The 12,238-nt window shown below is 45.0% G+C and overlaps 1 protein-coding gene across 5 annotated transcripts in view; it reads right to left on the reverse strand.

Moving 5' to 3' along the window:
* SH3RF3 (SH3 domain containing ring finger 3) overlaps positions 1–12,238 on the reverse strand; it is a 351,737-nt gene that overhangs the window by 146,297 nt on the left and 193,202 nt on the right. The gene's annotated exons all lie outside the window — the stretch shown is intronic.

Consider the following 12,238-nt stretch of genomic DNA (forward strand, 5'->3'; position numbering starts at 1 on the left):
ATGTTACTCCAATAAATTCAATTTAAGAAAAGGAAATCCGATATAATCAACACAAAATCTGAAACTAATGAGCAATTGTAGCAAGGTTGCAGGATAGAAGATTAATGTACAAAAGTTAAAACACTTTTCTATATATATATAGGCATACTTCAGAGATATCACGGGTTCAGTTCCAGACCACTGTAATAAAACAAGTAAAAATTTTCTTGCTACTGAAGGATCTTGCCTTCAATTAGTAAAAAAATTCAACATTTAAGAAACACAATAAAGTGAAGCACAATAAAATGAGGTATGCATGTACTAGCAATGAACAAGTGGAATTTGATACTAAAGACTGTTTACATTAGCACTTAAAAAGGAAATATTTAGGTATAAATCTAACAAAATACATATAAGAGCTATATGAGAAAAACTATAAAATTTCGATGAATGAAATTGAGGAAGAACAAAATCGAGAGATGCCTGTGTTCGTGGATTGGAAGACTCAATACTGTCAAGATGTCAGTTTTTCTTAACTTCTACATTCAATGCAATCTCCATCAAAATCTCGGCAAGTTATTTTGTGGATATTAACAAATCGATTGTAAACTTTATTTGGAGAAGCAAAAGACCTAGAATAGTCAACATAATATTGAAAGAGAAGAACAAAGACTGACACTATCTAAATTAGAGACTCACTATAAAACTACAGTGTGATAAAACATAAAAACGGATCAATGCAACATCATAGAGCATCCAGAAATAGACTAATGTCAATATAGTCAATTGCTCTTTGACAAAGGAGCAAAGAGAATATAATGGAGAAAAGACAGTTTTTTCAACAGATAGTGCTAAAACAATTGGACATCCATGTGTGAAAAAAAATGAATCTAAACAAAGACTTTATACCCTTAAAAAATTAACTCAAAACGGGACACGGACTCAATGTAAACATAAAACTATAAAACTCTTAGAAATTAACATAGGAGAAAATCTAGGCCTTGGGTTTGGTGATGACATTTTTGGATAAAACATCAAAGGCCAGTCTATGAAAAAACAAATTAATATGCTGGACTTTGTTAAAATTAAAAATTTTTGCTCTGAAAAAGCACTGTAAAGAAAATCAAATAAATAAATAAATAAATAAATAAATAAATAAATAACAAGCCACAGACTCATATAAATATTTGCAAAAGACATATTTGAGAAAGGACTCTTATACAAAGATACCAAAAACTCTTCAACTCAATAATACAACATACTTTCTGATTTTTAAATGGCCAAAGATCTTAATGGACACCTCACCAAAGAAGATATACAAATGGCAAAAAAGAATATGAAAATATGCTCCACATCACATGTCATTAGATAAAATGAAACAATAATGAGATCTATTATGCACCTATTAAAAGGACCAAAATCTAGAAGAGTGTCAAGTGTCAAGTGCTAAGTAGTGATGAAGATATGGAGCAACAATGGTACAGCCACACTGGAAGAGAGTTTGGTAGCTTCTTACAAAAGTAAACATACTTTTACCTTATCATCCAGTAATCACATTTTTAAATATTTATCTGAAAAAGTTGAAAAATTATGTCCAAACAAAAGCCTGCACATGGATATTTATAGCAGCTTTATTCATAATCACTAAAGCTTGGAAAAAACTAAAATTTCCTTCAGTAGGTGACTGGATAAATTGTGCTACATTGAGAAAACAGAATACAGAACTAAAAAGAAATGAGTTATCAGGCCAGGAAAAGACACAGAGGAAACTTAAATCCATATCACTTAACGAAAGAAGTCAATCTTATAAGGTACATACTATATCCACCTATTTGACATTGTGGAAAAGGCAAAACTATGGAGACAATAAAAAAATAATTGGTTTCCAGGGTTTTCAGGGGAGGGAGGGATGAATCAGTGAACCACAGAGGATTTTTAGGGCAGTGGAACTGCTCTGTATGATACCATAATGGAGGATGCATGTCATTATACATTTGTTTAAAGCACAGAATGTACAACACCAAGAATGGACCCTAATGTAAACTATGGACTTTGGGTGATAATGATGTGTCAATGTGTGCTCATCAGTTAAAACAAATATATCACTCTGGTGAGGGATCTTGACAATGAGGGAGGCTGTGCACATGTGGGGGCAGGAGATATATGGAAAATCTCTATCTCTTGCTCAATTCAGGCATGAACCTAAAACTGCTCTACAAATTAAGTCTATTTTAAAAATATCTAGTTAATAGCACCACGGAGTGAAGAAAAATGAAATAAAGTACCCCACAATGATACGGATATAGCTCACGAATACAATGTTGAGAGAAAACAAAGTTAGCCATAAAAATTTATTTGTATGATCCATTTATCTGCAGTTCAAGAGTAGACACAACTCATCTACGGTGTTAGAAGACATAGGAAAAGGGAAAGTGGAAGCACGGGGGTGCTGGCGTCCCACATTTCTCTAGTAATTATAAGGATACATTCTTTTCAATCATCAAGTTGCATAATTTTGACTAGTGGACTTGTGGGTATATTATACTATACTTAGATAAAAAGGTTTTTTTTTTTTTCCCTAAAATAAAAGGTAATAGTGTGGACAAATCATGACACACCTTGAATATTGAATTTGGTCCTAAGATATCGCTGAAGGAACATCATATACCGAGGAAGCCGGCCGTGCCATGAACAGTCTGAAATCAAGTCACAAAAAGCCAGAGAAGAAAGTGGGATTGCTGAGCTTGAGAAATGAAAAAGCTGGGGTGGGGCATGACTACTGTCTTCAGGTGTTGGCATCATTGCCATAACGAAGAGCCAGGCTCATTCCGGGTCACCCAGGAGGGTGACATTAGCAAGCACCAAGACCTCCAAAGTACCGAGAAACAGACACAGCTCCCCATAAGAGAGATCTGTCCAAAAACAAGTGTGGCCTCTTTGGCCAGGGAATTTCTCACCACTCCAAGTATTAAGCAGTGCCCTGCTGTTCCTCATCCAGTCACACATATATGAGCATCCCCTAAGTGCCAGGCTTGAGGAAGAAACGATCCCTTCCCAACGAGAACTCAGTGCTAGGTACGGAGGCCCACTCATAGAGTGACAGACACCACCCAGTATTAGTACGGTAAAATCTCATTATAATGCAGTAAGTGACGTTCAAAATCCAGTCATGTCAAATGCGCCCCTGTGCGGTTAGTGAAATGAGCAGGTGGAACTTGCACAGCCCTATTTGCCTATCAGATGCAAATCCAGTGTAGTCTTAGCTGTGGTTTGATGGCACCTGGTAGCAGATGTCTGATCTGACTCAGTAATTGATGGGGGCAATTCTGTGTCCCATGGCTGGCTGGGACTGCAGGAATGTTCCTATTTAACTGGTGCACATTTTTGTTGCAGAGACTGGGCTGGGAGACTGCCAGGTGCAGGGAGCAGTTGCTCTTCATATACACCCATAAGTAACTAGCTTTACCTAAGAGTTTTGAGGAAGGTTTCTCAGAGCTCTGCCTCTAACTTGAACTCATGTAACAGAGACGTCAATGAGGATAATTTGAGGAAGCTTTGCTCTTGCATGTCAGAACTACCAACGAGAATCTGGTGTGATCTGGAAACAGTAATGACTTCTCTCACTGCCAATGCAGAACCAGGAAAATGACAACTGTTTGTTCATGGCTGGGTCACATCAGGTCTCTGATTTGCTGTCATATGTTAAAAACCTGGAGCCAGTACTTTCAGGAAGACAAAAAAGGGGAAATACCTGCTCTGCCAACTTTTTGAAATATAGAGAAATACTCCCTCCTCAGATACTAAATGGGCTTTCCATGTGACAAGGGCAAGACCGATCTGCATGGGTTGGACACAAGTTTTCAGTTGCTGTTTCAGAGAATGGCGCCCCCTGCAGTCACACTCAATGTGGCAGGCTACGGGTGACCTCTGAACAAAGTCCTGTTTTGAGAAGAGAGGGGGACGAGTTAGGAAACACCACATGCTTAGCCTGTATAGTCTGGTGCTCTATGTTGGCAAACCATTTTAGAAAAAGCAAGATAGTCAATATTTCAGGATTTGCAGGCCATATTGTCACATATTCAACTTTGCAATTTTAGTGTGAAAGCAACCAGAGAGGACATGTAAATGAAAGAGACTGGCTGTGGGTCAATAAAACTTTCATTACAAAAACAGTAGCAGGTGAGCAGGTTTGTCCTGCAAGCCGTGGTTTGACGTAGATGAGTAAGTTCAAGCTAATTAGATACTACTATGGTCAGGAGGGGCAGACAAGTTGCTGGGCCAATATGGCAGCATTTGAGGGTTCTATGAATGAAAGTTGTTTCCGGGACATCATTTCACTCTCAGATGCATGATTTGATTTCATTTACAGGTTTCATGTAAACTGTTTATTACTCGCTGTAGGTCAATAGACTTCCATGTGCTATTTTCCCTATTCCTTGAAATTTCTAAGCTTGGAAAATACACCAAACACCACTGCCATACGGCAGCAGCTCTCCTTTGCATTCGTGTGGCCTTGGGGTGGCCCTGAATGATTCTAAGTCTGGGTCATGAACACAACATGGTTATTGAAAAGTATCTTGCCTTTCTTCTCAGGGCTCAGTGAGGAATCCATCTGCAGGAGATTCAGGCACCATAGTAGGCCCACCGCCTATGAGAAGCCTCTAAACCACATTTGTAATTCATTTACCTAACTCTTCCCAAGGACGCACATTCATTTCTACCTGGGGAAAAACAGAGCTGCAAACAGATGGGCTCAGTTAAGAAGAGAAGTGAAGATACAGAGCACCGAAGCTTTACCTTCCTGACCTGATGGGAGGCCGGTATGTCTGTTTCCCCATGGAAGCCCCCTCGATGCCACGAAAGATGGCTGCTCGACTACACTGTCCTGCATACTGCTTCAAAGGTACCTCTTGGTAAATGTCACAGCTCAAGTATCAAGGGCTCAGCCTGAAATACCACACTCACTGAAAACCTTGAAGAGTTTCTTTAGCAGCTCCAGATAAACCACCTCTAAGGGCCTAGTCTTTTATTCTCCTAAATGAGCTGTGTGGCAATCTCTCATACAAAACACCTAGAAACTGTCCGGAAAGGCTACAAATAGTAAGCAAACCACTCTCCTGGAGTGCTACTTCAGCTCCTCCATGCTCCTCTTCCATCTGCAGTCAAATGGTCTGCAAGAAGCAATAAGGAGACAGAGAAAGAGAGAGACAGAGATGGCCTCTTCAGAACCTCAGCTCGGCTGGGCCACAGCCACGGCTCTGCTCCATGCACTGTGACCGGGGACCTGGCCCTGTCACTGACAGTGCCTCCTTGTCAACATGAGCCAGCCGCCTCCAGAACTCTCAACTTACTGTTTCACAAAAAGAAGGGAAAATTAAAAAGGAAATAGCTTAAAAATTCCCACAGCCTTTTGTTGAAATAACACAAAACTGTTTCTCTGACTGCAGTCCATAGTTCTAGGTGAGGCTCCTAATGGAATCGTAGCTACCATTAATCTTCTGCTGAGGTCTCAGGTCATTGTGACTTTCCAGAGTTCTGGGGGATTTCTCCCATTGTCTTATGTCCACTCCACAGGCTGCCAGAGGCCTAGAGCTGCCCAAAAAAGGCAATACTGCATGAGAGAGGCAGCCCTCTCAGGAGGTCTCAGTGGGTCCAGGTGGAAGTGCAGAGGTCAGAAGTCAGCTGACCCTTCTCAGTGCTTAGAGCTCTCCCCAACACAGACACGTGTTCTCACTCATGCACTGCACACATATACATATCACATGAACACAGACACATGGATACCACACACACACCACACACACCCACACACCCTCCAGCAGGGGAGTCTCTCCTGGTCCACTCACTATGGGCTATCCCCACTCAACTGGCCTGGCTGAGCTGAAATACAATCTAGGGTTGATAAATATCTGAAGACTGGATGAAGGAATAGACCAAGGAAGCTGATGGAATAAACTTACACTCTCCATAGTAAGACCAGCTGACCCCTTGCCCAGGCCGGGGCAGACTGTTCTGTTCCTCTTAGCTTCACTGTCCGAATATGTATTCAGAGTCTTGTGTGCCCTTCACTGTCTCATGCTGGGGACAGGCAGGCAGTAGATGATGGATGGCCACACCCTTAGGAAGCCTTCACTCCAGTCAAGGGACACAGACAATTGTCACGTAAACACAGATACCTTTTCAAAGGTGAATGGAACCGTGGAGTGCTAGGTGAGAGGGACTCCATCACCTGCTGGTAAGGAGTACTCTGAGGGGCTTGCGAACAGGTGGGGGAGGGCATCGGGCTGTGGGGAGGCACCTGCAGAGGCCCTGGGGAAGTCTGCAGGCTCAGCTGGAGAGAAAAGGGGCCTGGACACTAGCATGAATGGGAGTGGCGTAAGCCTCGGGACAAACATTAGAAAGAGGCTCGTGTGGGGTGGGCACTGGGTTTGGTAGGGTCACAGACTTTGACGTTGACTCTAGGGAAGGGGGGAATCAGGTGGGGCCCTAAGGAGGAGTGGGCATCACCTGACACAGGGCGAAAGGTTTCGGGGCTCTAGCTGCTGAGGGGGAACAGGCTGGGGACACCTGCAGTGAGCCAAGGAGACAGTGGGGTGGGGGCCACACAGGGTGTGAGGCCTGTCCTGGGAGAAGAGCTTGCATTCTGAACAGGTTTGAAACTGTTTCCTGACAAAGCTCCAGACCTATCCCAAGCTTTGTCTGCAAATCAACATGATCCCAGGAGAGTTTGTCTGACCCCTACCCTGATGTCAAAAGATGAGGCTGGACTGGACAGGCTTCAGCAGCTCCCCCACCGTCACTGGTCATGGCCACTAGTGCTTCCGAGTTGGTCACCTTAGTAAAGCGACCGTCCACACAAGCCAGGCAGCGCTCAGAGGTGGCTGCAGGGCTGCTGTCCAGCTGGAAGGAGGGATCTAAGCACCAAGAAGGTGACTGAGTTTCTCGTAAAGCAGCCTAAGCAGAGCATAGCACTGAGGAAGGAGGGAATGTGAAGGCACCCGGCTCTCATGGGGCTCACAGTTACAAACTCCCAGGGTTTCTGGCCTCAAAGTGATCCCGACTGCCCGTCAGGAAGAGGCAGAGATGACACGCTGGGCCCAGGAGTGCCCGGCAATGACGACAGCTGCTTTAACACAGGGGCTGAGGGGATGTCACACTCCCCCACCCCCTGCCAGGCAACTCCTCCAAGATTAGCCACCAGGAAAATAAGGGGACAGTGGACTAGCCCTTGGAATTCTCAGCTCTCCATGTAGTATGTGTCTTAGAAAGAATGTATTTTTCTATGAGCATGCTGGGCTAACACAAAAAGTGATATGTATCTGAAAAAACTAGCTTTTCCTGAAAAAGGAAGAAAGTGGAGGGGCAGAAAGCAAACATTTATTGAATGCTATTTTGAGCTCAGTTCTCTAAATGCTTTTGCTCATTAAATCCTATTATCGACTCCACTTTAGAGTTAAAAAAAGAGACTTAAAGACTAAGTAAGTGTCCCAAACTCACTGTGTAATAACAAAAAGTATCATGATTTGAATCTTTGTTACCTAATCCTAGAGCCCAAACTCCGTCTACATTTGTTTTTTATCTAAGTCTGTACCAGATCAGAAGAGCATCATTTGGGATTAATGCTGCATTGATTCACAAAGGAGAGAATTCCTGCATTTTGGGAAAGAGGATTAAATATTCAGGAGTTTAAGACAATCACGTGGAAGGGCCTTGTGGTGACACCAAAAGAAGTCCGACAGGTCGGGACAAACTCTGGTGGTGCTTTAAGAGTTTTTGCCTACTCAAAGCATCCCTGCTGGAAGGTTGGAGTGGGGAAGGGAGGCTGTGAGATGACGATTAGAAAGGAGTTCTCTGTGTCCACAAGGCCTGTGGTTTTGCACGTGGCAAGCATGATGGGGGTGGGGGAGGGGCGGGATCTGGGCCAATGCGGTGAGCCTCAGGTCCCCGCTGCAAGTTGGGTGCAAAAGTGATTCTGCGATGGGCCAGACACTGCCTGAGAAAATCTCACGGCCCTTGATCACTCCCGAGCATTAGAGTGAATTCGCTAAAGGGCAGCCCCAAGCCTTTGCATCAAACACAGCTCCCTGGCAAGGTGACAAAAGTGTTCTCATTAAATGAAAGTTACATGGTGAGGGCTCAATAAATATTTGCTGAGTTTTATAGTTGAGTGAATATAAGACAACATGGAGTAAACTGCCACAAAAACATGGAACTCAAGGTCTCCTATTGCATGCCAAGGCCTAACTTCAGATCTTTACTTAGCCCTCAATACCCCAAGGTAGGTATCAGTGTCCTGACCTTGAAGATTAGGAGCTGGTAGCCCGACAAGTGTTTTCCTAAGGTCACACAGTTAAGGTCACATGTGGGACCCTACCTGTAAAGCCCTTGCACCAAGCCACCTTTCCACCAAACCTAACCCCTCCCCAAACACGTGGAGGGTGGCACGCATCAAGGCCTCACGTGAGAGCTTGCAAAATACCAGCTGACAGAGCTTGGGGACAACGTACTTCTTTCCTTTAGTCTTTTTATATGCACATGCTCAGCTTCTGGGAGTAGGACTACTCAGAAGTTATAAAATACGCTTTTTATAGCTGCTTTACAAAAAGTAATTATTCATTCCCTTCTTAAAAGTAACAAAGACTGGTTTCAGAATGACTGTAATTAATGCAATTTTAACAGGACTGTTCAAAATCCAATGCCGAAGGTAAAAATCTTGCTTTGATCCACCTGCTCCATGACTCTTAAAATCCAATCAATCCCACCACAGTGATGTCTTTCAGTGGTAGGTGAGCATCATTCATAGATTTTAGAGACCTCACTTTCCTTGCTGACTCCAGAATGGAGCCTATTCAAACAACAAGATGTTCCCCAAAGGCAAAACCTAGCTGGCTTGACCCAGCAATGCCAAAGCATCAGAACGACTTGGTCACCTGAGGTGTGACGTCGACAGGTAAGACAGAATAGGCATTCCAGGAATGGGGGCAATGAACTGGCTCAGATGGCCTTGGGAGGAAAACATCAAGCCCACAGTACAGAGAACAGGAATCAGAAACTGAGCAGAAGAGTCACGATGTGTCAGCCGTGTCCTCTGGAGGCTGTTTGGAGATGCGTGGAGGTAAGAGGTGTAGCCAGAGCAGGTGCAGCTGAGTAGGGGTGCTGGGCCCTATCCCAGGTAGGAAGGTGGACATGGGTGTTGATAACAAGGTTATGTGAACATGGTGGGGGTGTCAGAGCAAGATTTTCATTGGGAATCATGCCCAGAGGTCTCTAACTGTCCATATTGATCCACAGAATTCAAGAAAAAAAAGTCCTTCAAAGACATCCTGAGATATAGCACTGCCTACATAGCTTCTACCACATTCTGTAACAGGAGACCCCCAGACCCTCTCATGGCTGGTACTTTTGCCCCTCAATCTCAACTCAAATGCCATCTCCCCAGAGAGATCTTATAACCACATTCCCCCTCAACAGTGAAGCTCACCCACAGCCCAAGAAAGGTATAGTGTGAGCCCTGACTTTGTGTTTTCTTTTTATAATGCAAGTGCCTGACTTCAGCTTTGAATGCCCAGGTATCCACCTCAAAGGGGCATCCATTTCAAAGACAGCTATCTCAGGAATAAACACATCGATAGCCACAGGACTAGGTAAAGAGCAGGCTGCCTCTCCCCACCCAGGCTCCCTTGTTTTAGAGATCTTGGTTGATTTCCATAACTGACCATTTGGGCTACTTGTTTTTTCCTCTTCCCATGATTTGAATTCCTGCTCTTAAGTTCACCTTTCGAGAGTGAGCCTTCAATATCCTAGGCCCCCAACCTCAACCCCAATAAAAGCAGAACCCCAGGCCCATGCTCCCTCTTTACTTGTGACCTCACTGAATGTAATTTCTTGAAAATAACAAACCTGTATCTTTCCTGATGCATTTTGCAACCATAGTAAGAACCACAAGGGCTGGTCCAGCCATAACACTGGTTATTGATAGGCTGGGGCCACTACAAGACACACAGTCATGAGAACCCTACCCCCCAACATAATTCAAAGTAAAAACAATACCAACCACAGAATGTGTCTAAGGAAGCCTAACAGGGTTCTAATTTTTCCCATGTGGACTACTTCAATGTTTCTTTTGAAGTATCAAATATTAAATTCTATCACTGAATATTTTGGAGCAATTACTAAATACCAGGTCTGCCTCCTAGGGGGCCAGGGTAGCTCATTAGTCCCTGAAACTATCTTCTGCACACTTATTCCTTGACTTGCTGTTGCCTGTCTCTCACCTGTCTCTCCCACTAGATTTCAGGCCCAGGAGAGCAGCGAGTCTGTCTGCTTCCCCCAGACACAGCACAGCTCCCAGTGGGTGGGAGCCCTTTGCATTTTTGTTGGTAAGTGGACAAATGCCCCTCTGTTCTCTTGTCCAATGGGCTCTGGCCTTCACCTTGGAGGCAGAGACTTGAAGAACAGTCTCAGTTATGGTGGTGGTAGAAAGGCAGGAGAAACTGGGGGCTCCAGGGTTCCGCAGCTGCCAGTTCACACACAATGAGCTCTCCTGGCTCTGAGAGCCTCCTCCGATGAAATCCTGTGAGGAACGCCCTGAAGCCAGCTGAGCTTGGAGGAGCCTGGGCACTAAAGGTCTGTTTCCTTAGTGAGGGCCTGCCCAGACCCTGAGAGGTTGTTGGGATCCCTTCCCTTGGTCATAAGTGATGGCACAGAGCATCACAGGCACCCAGAGGGTTCCTTTCTTAGGGCAGGTTCTCGAGTGTCCTTTGGGCAGAGAAGTGAGTAAAGCAGGGGTTCGTTTGCCTGCTACTCTGGGCAGCCTGCTGCTCTAGCCTCAGACTGAGAGAGAAATAGAGATTGGAGAGGGGGAAGGGAAGAGCTAAGGGTGGGGGGAGAGGGGGAGACAAAGAGAAGCCAGGATGCTGGCTTCCTGGGAGGCTGCATCAGTCAGATAGCAATTGGAATTAGCATCAGAACACCTTGATAAAAGGAAGGAAGACAGAGTTGAGTCCCTGAATGAAAAATAGATTATTCACTGTCAGGCTGAACAATGGAACAGGACATAAATAGCAGCTGTGCACAGGACATGCCAGTTTTGCGCGAAAGTGGTGTGCACGTACTCCAGCAGCCCTCCAGAGAGCTCAGAGCTACCGCCAAGTTGTGCACGGAGCAGGTGGTTGGGAAGTGGGGGGCTGGGGAGACAACAAACACCAATGTCCTCTTAGAAGTGGGAAGAATGTGGGCTTTAACGTCAGAGATTTGAGTTATGTGGATGAAAAACGAGGTTTTATAGAAAGCAGCCTCCTATCATAAATTCCTAACAGGGCAGGTCACCGTGGGCAGTCACGTTCGTTCCAGGCCTGTAGCTTCTTCAGTGAAAGGTTTTAAGCCGGCCCTGCCCATTGCTCTGGTGTCAGGGTTAACACACCTTTGAAATGGCAGAGCAATGCCCCTCAAAGGCATAACCACCCTTAAGAGAGCACGGGATCTCCTTAACTAGCCTGTAATCCCATCCTTGCCTCGCTCCCCCCACTCTTCCTCACATCCCCTCCTTAATTTCAAATGCATAAAAAAAGCTGCAGAGCAGCAGAGCTCTTGCTCCCCAGCAAATCTCGTTGGTTTGGCTCAAATTAACTCATAAAAATTCTCGATAGGCTGGGACGTTTCTTATATCTTCTAGTCTCTGACTGCTTCCCTGGGAACCCTGGCAGTTGTGAAGACAGAGTGGAGCTGTCGCCAGAGGCCTCAGTACAGATAAGTAATCCATGGGAGCTGCTTCACTGCCAACAGGTATAAGCAGATGCCTCAGGTACGATGAGCCACCCCTCCCCTCGTAGCACAGAGGAGTGTGTGAGTGTGAAAACGAGGAAGGAAGGAGGCTGGCCGATGCGAATGGGGCACACTTGTCATGGCGGGGAAGGGACTGTCCAGGCCTAAGGGCCATCACCTCTGTTCGCTGATGTCTTAACGACCTCTGAGGTCCCTCCATCTTTCACTTGCTCTCTAGGACATCTCCACTGGCACATACTGTTTAGTCTGTCCCCTCCGGGGTCCCTTTCTGCAGGACTGACCTAATCACTTTAAGTGGCTCTAAGCATACCTGTCCGCCCTCCTTCTGGTGCTCTAGAAGACAGGGCAGTGATATGCTGGTTTCTGGGCCCAATTACCACTTCCCTGTGATCTGAAGGGAATCTTTGCAGCACTTTCTCCTGACGAGTCCCTCTCTCAGGGCCTGTGAGTCCTGGAAAGACTCATTCCTTTGTAT

Source organism: Rousettus aegyptiacus, unplaced genomic scaffold, assembly GCF_014176215.1.
Source record: "Rousettus aegyptiacus isolate mRouAeg1 unplaced genomic scaffold, mRouAeg1.p scaffold_m13_p_7, whole genome shotgun sequence".
Taxonomy (NCBI): domain Eukaryota; kingdom Metazoa; phylum Chordata; class Mammalia; order Chiroptera; family Pteropodidae; genus Rousettus; species Rousettus aegyptiacus.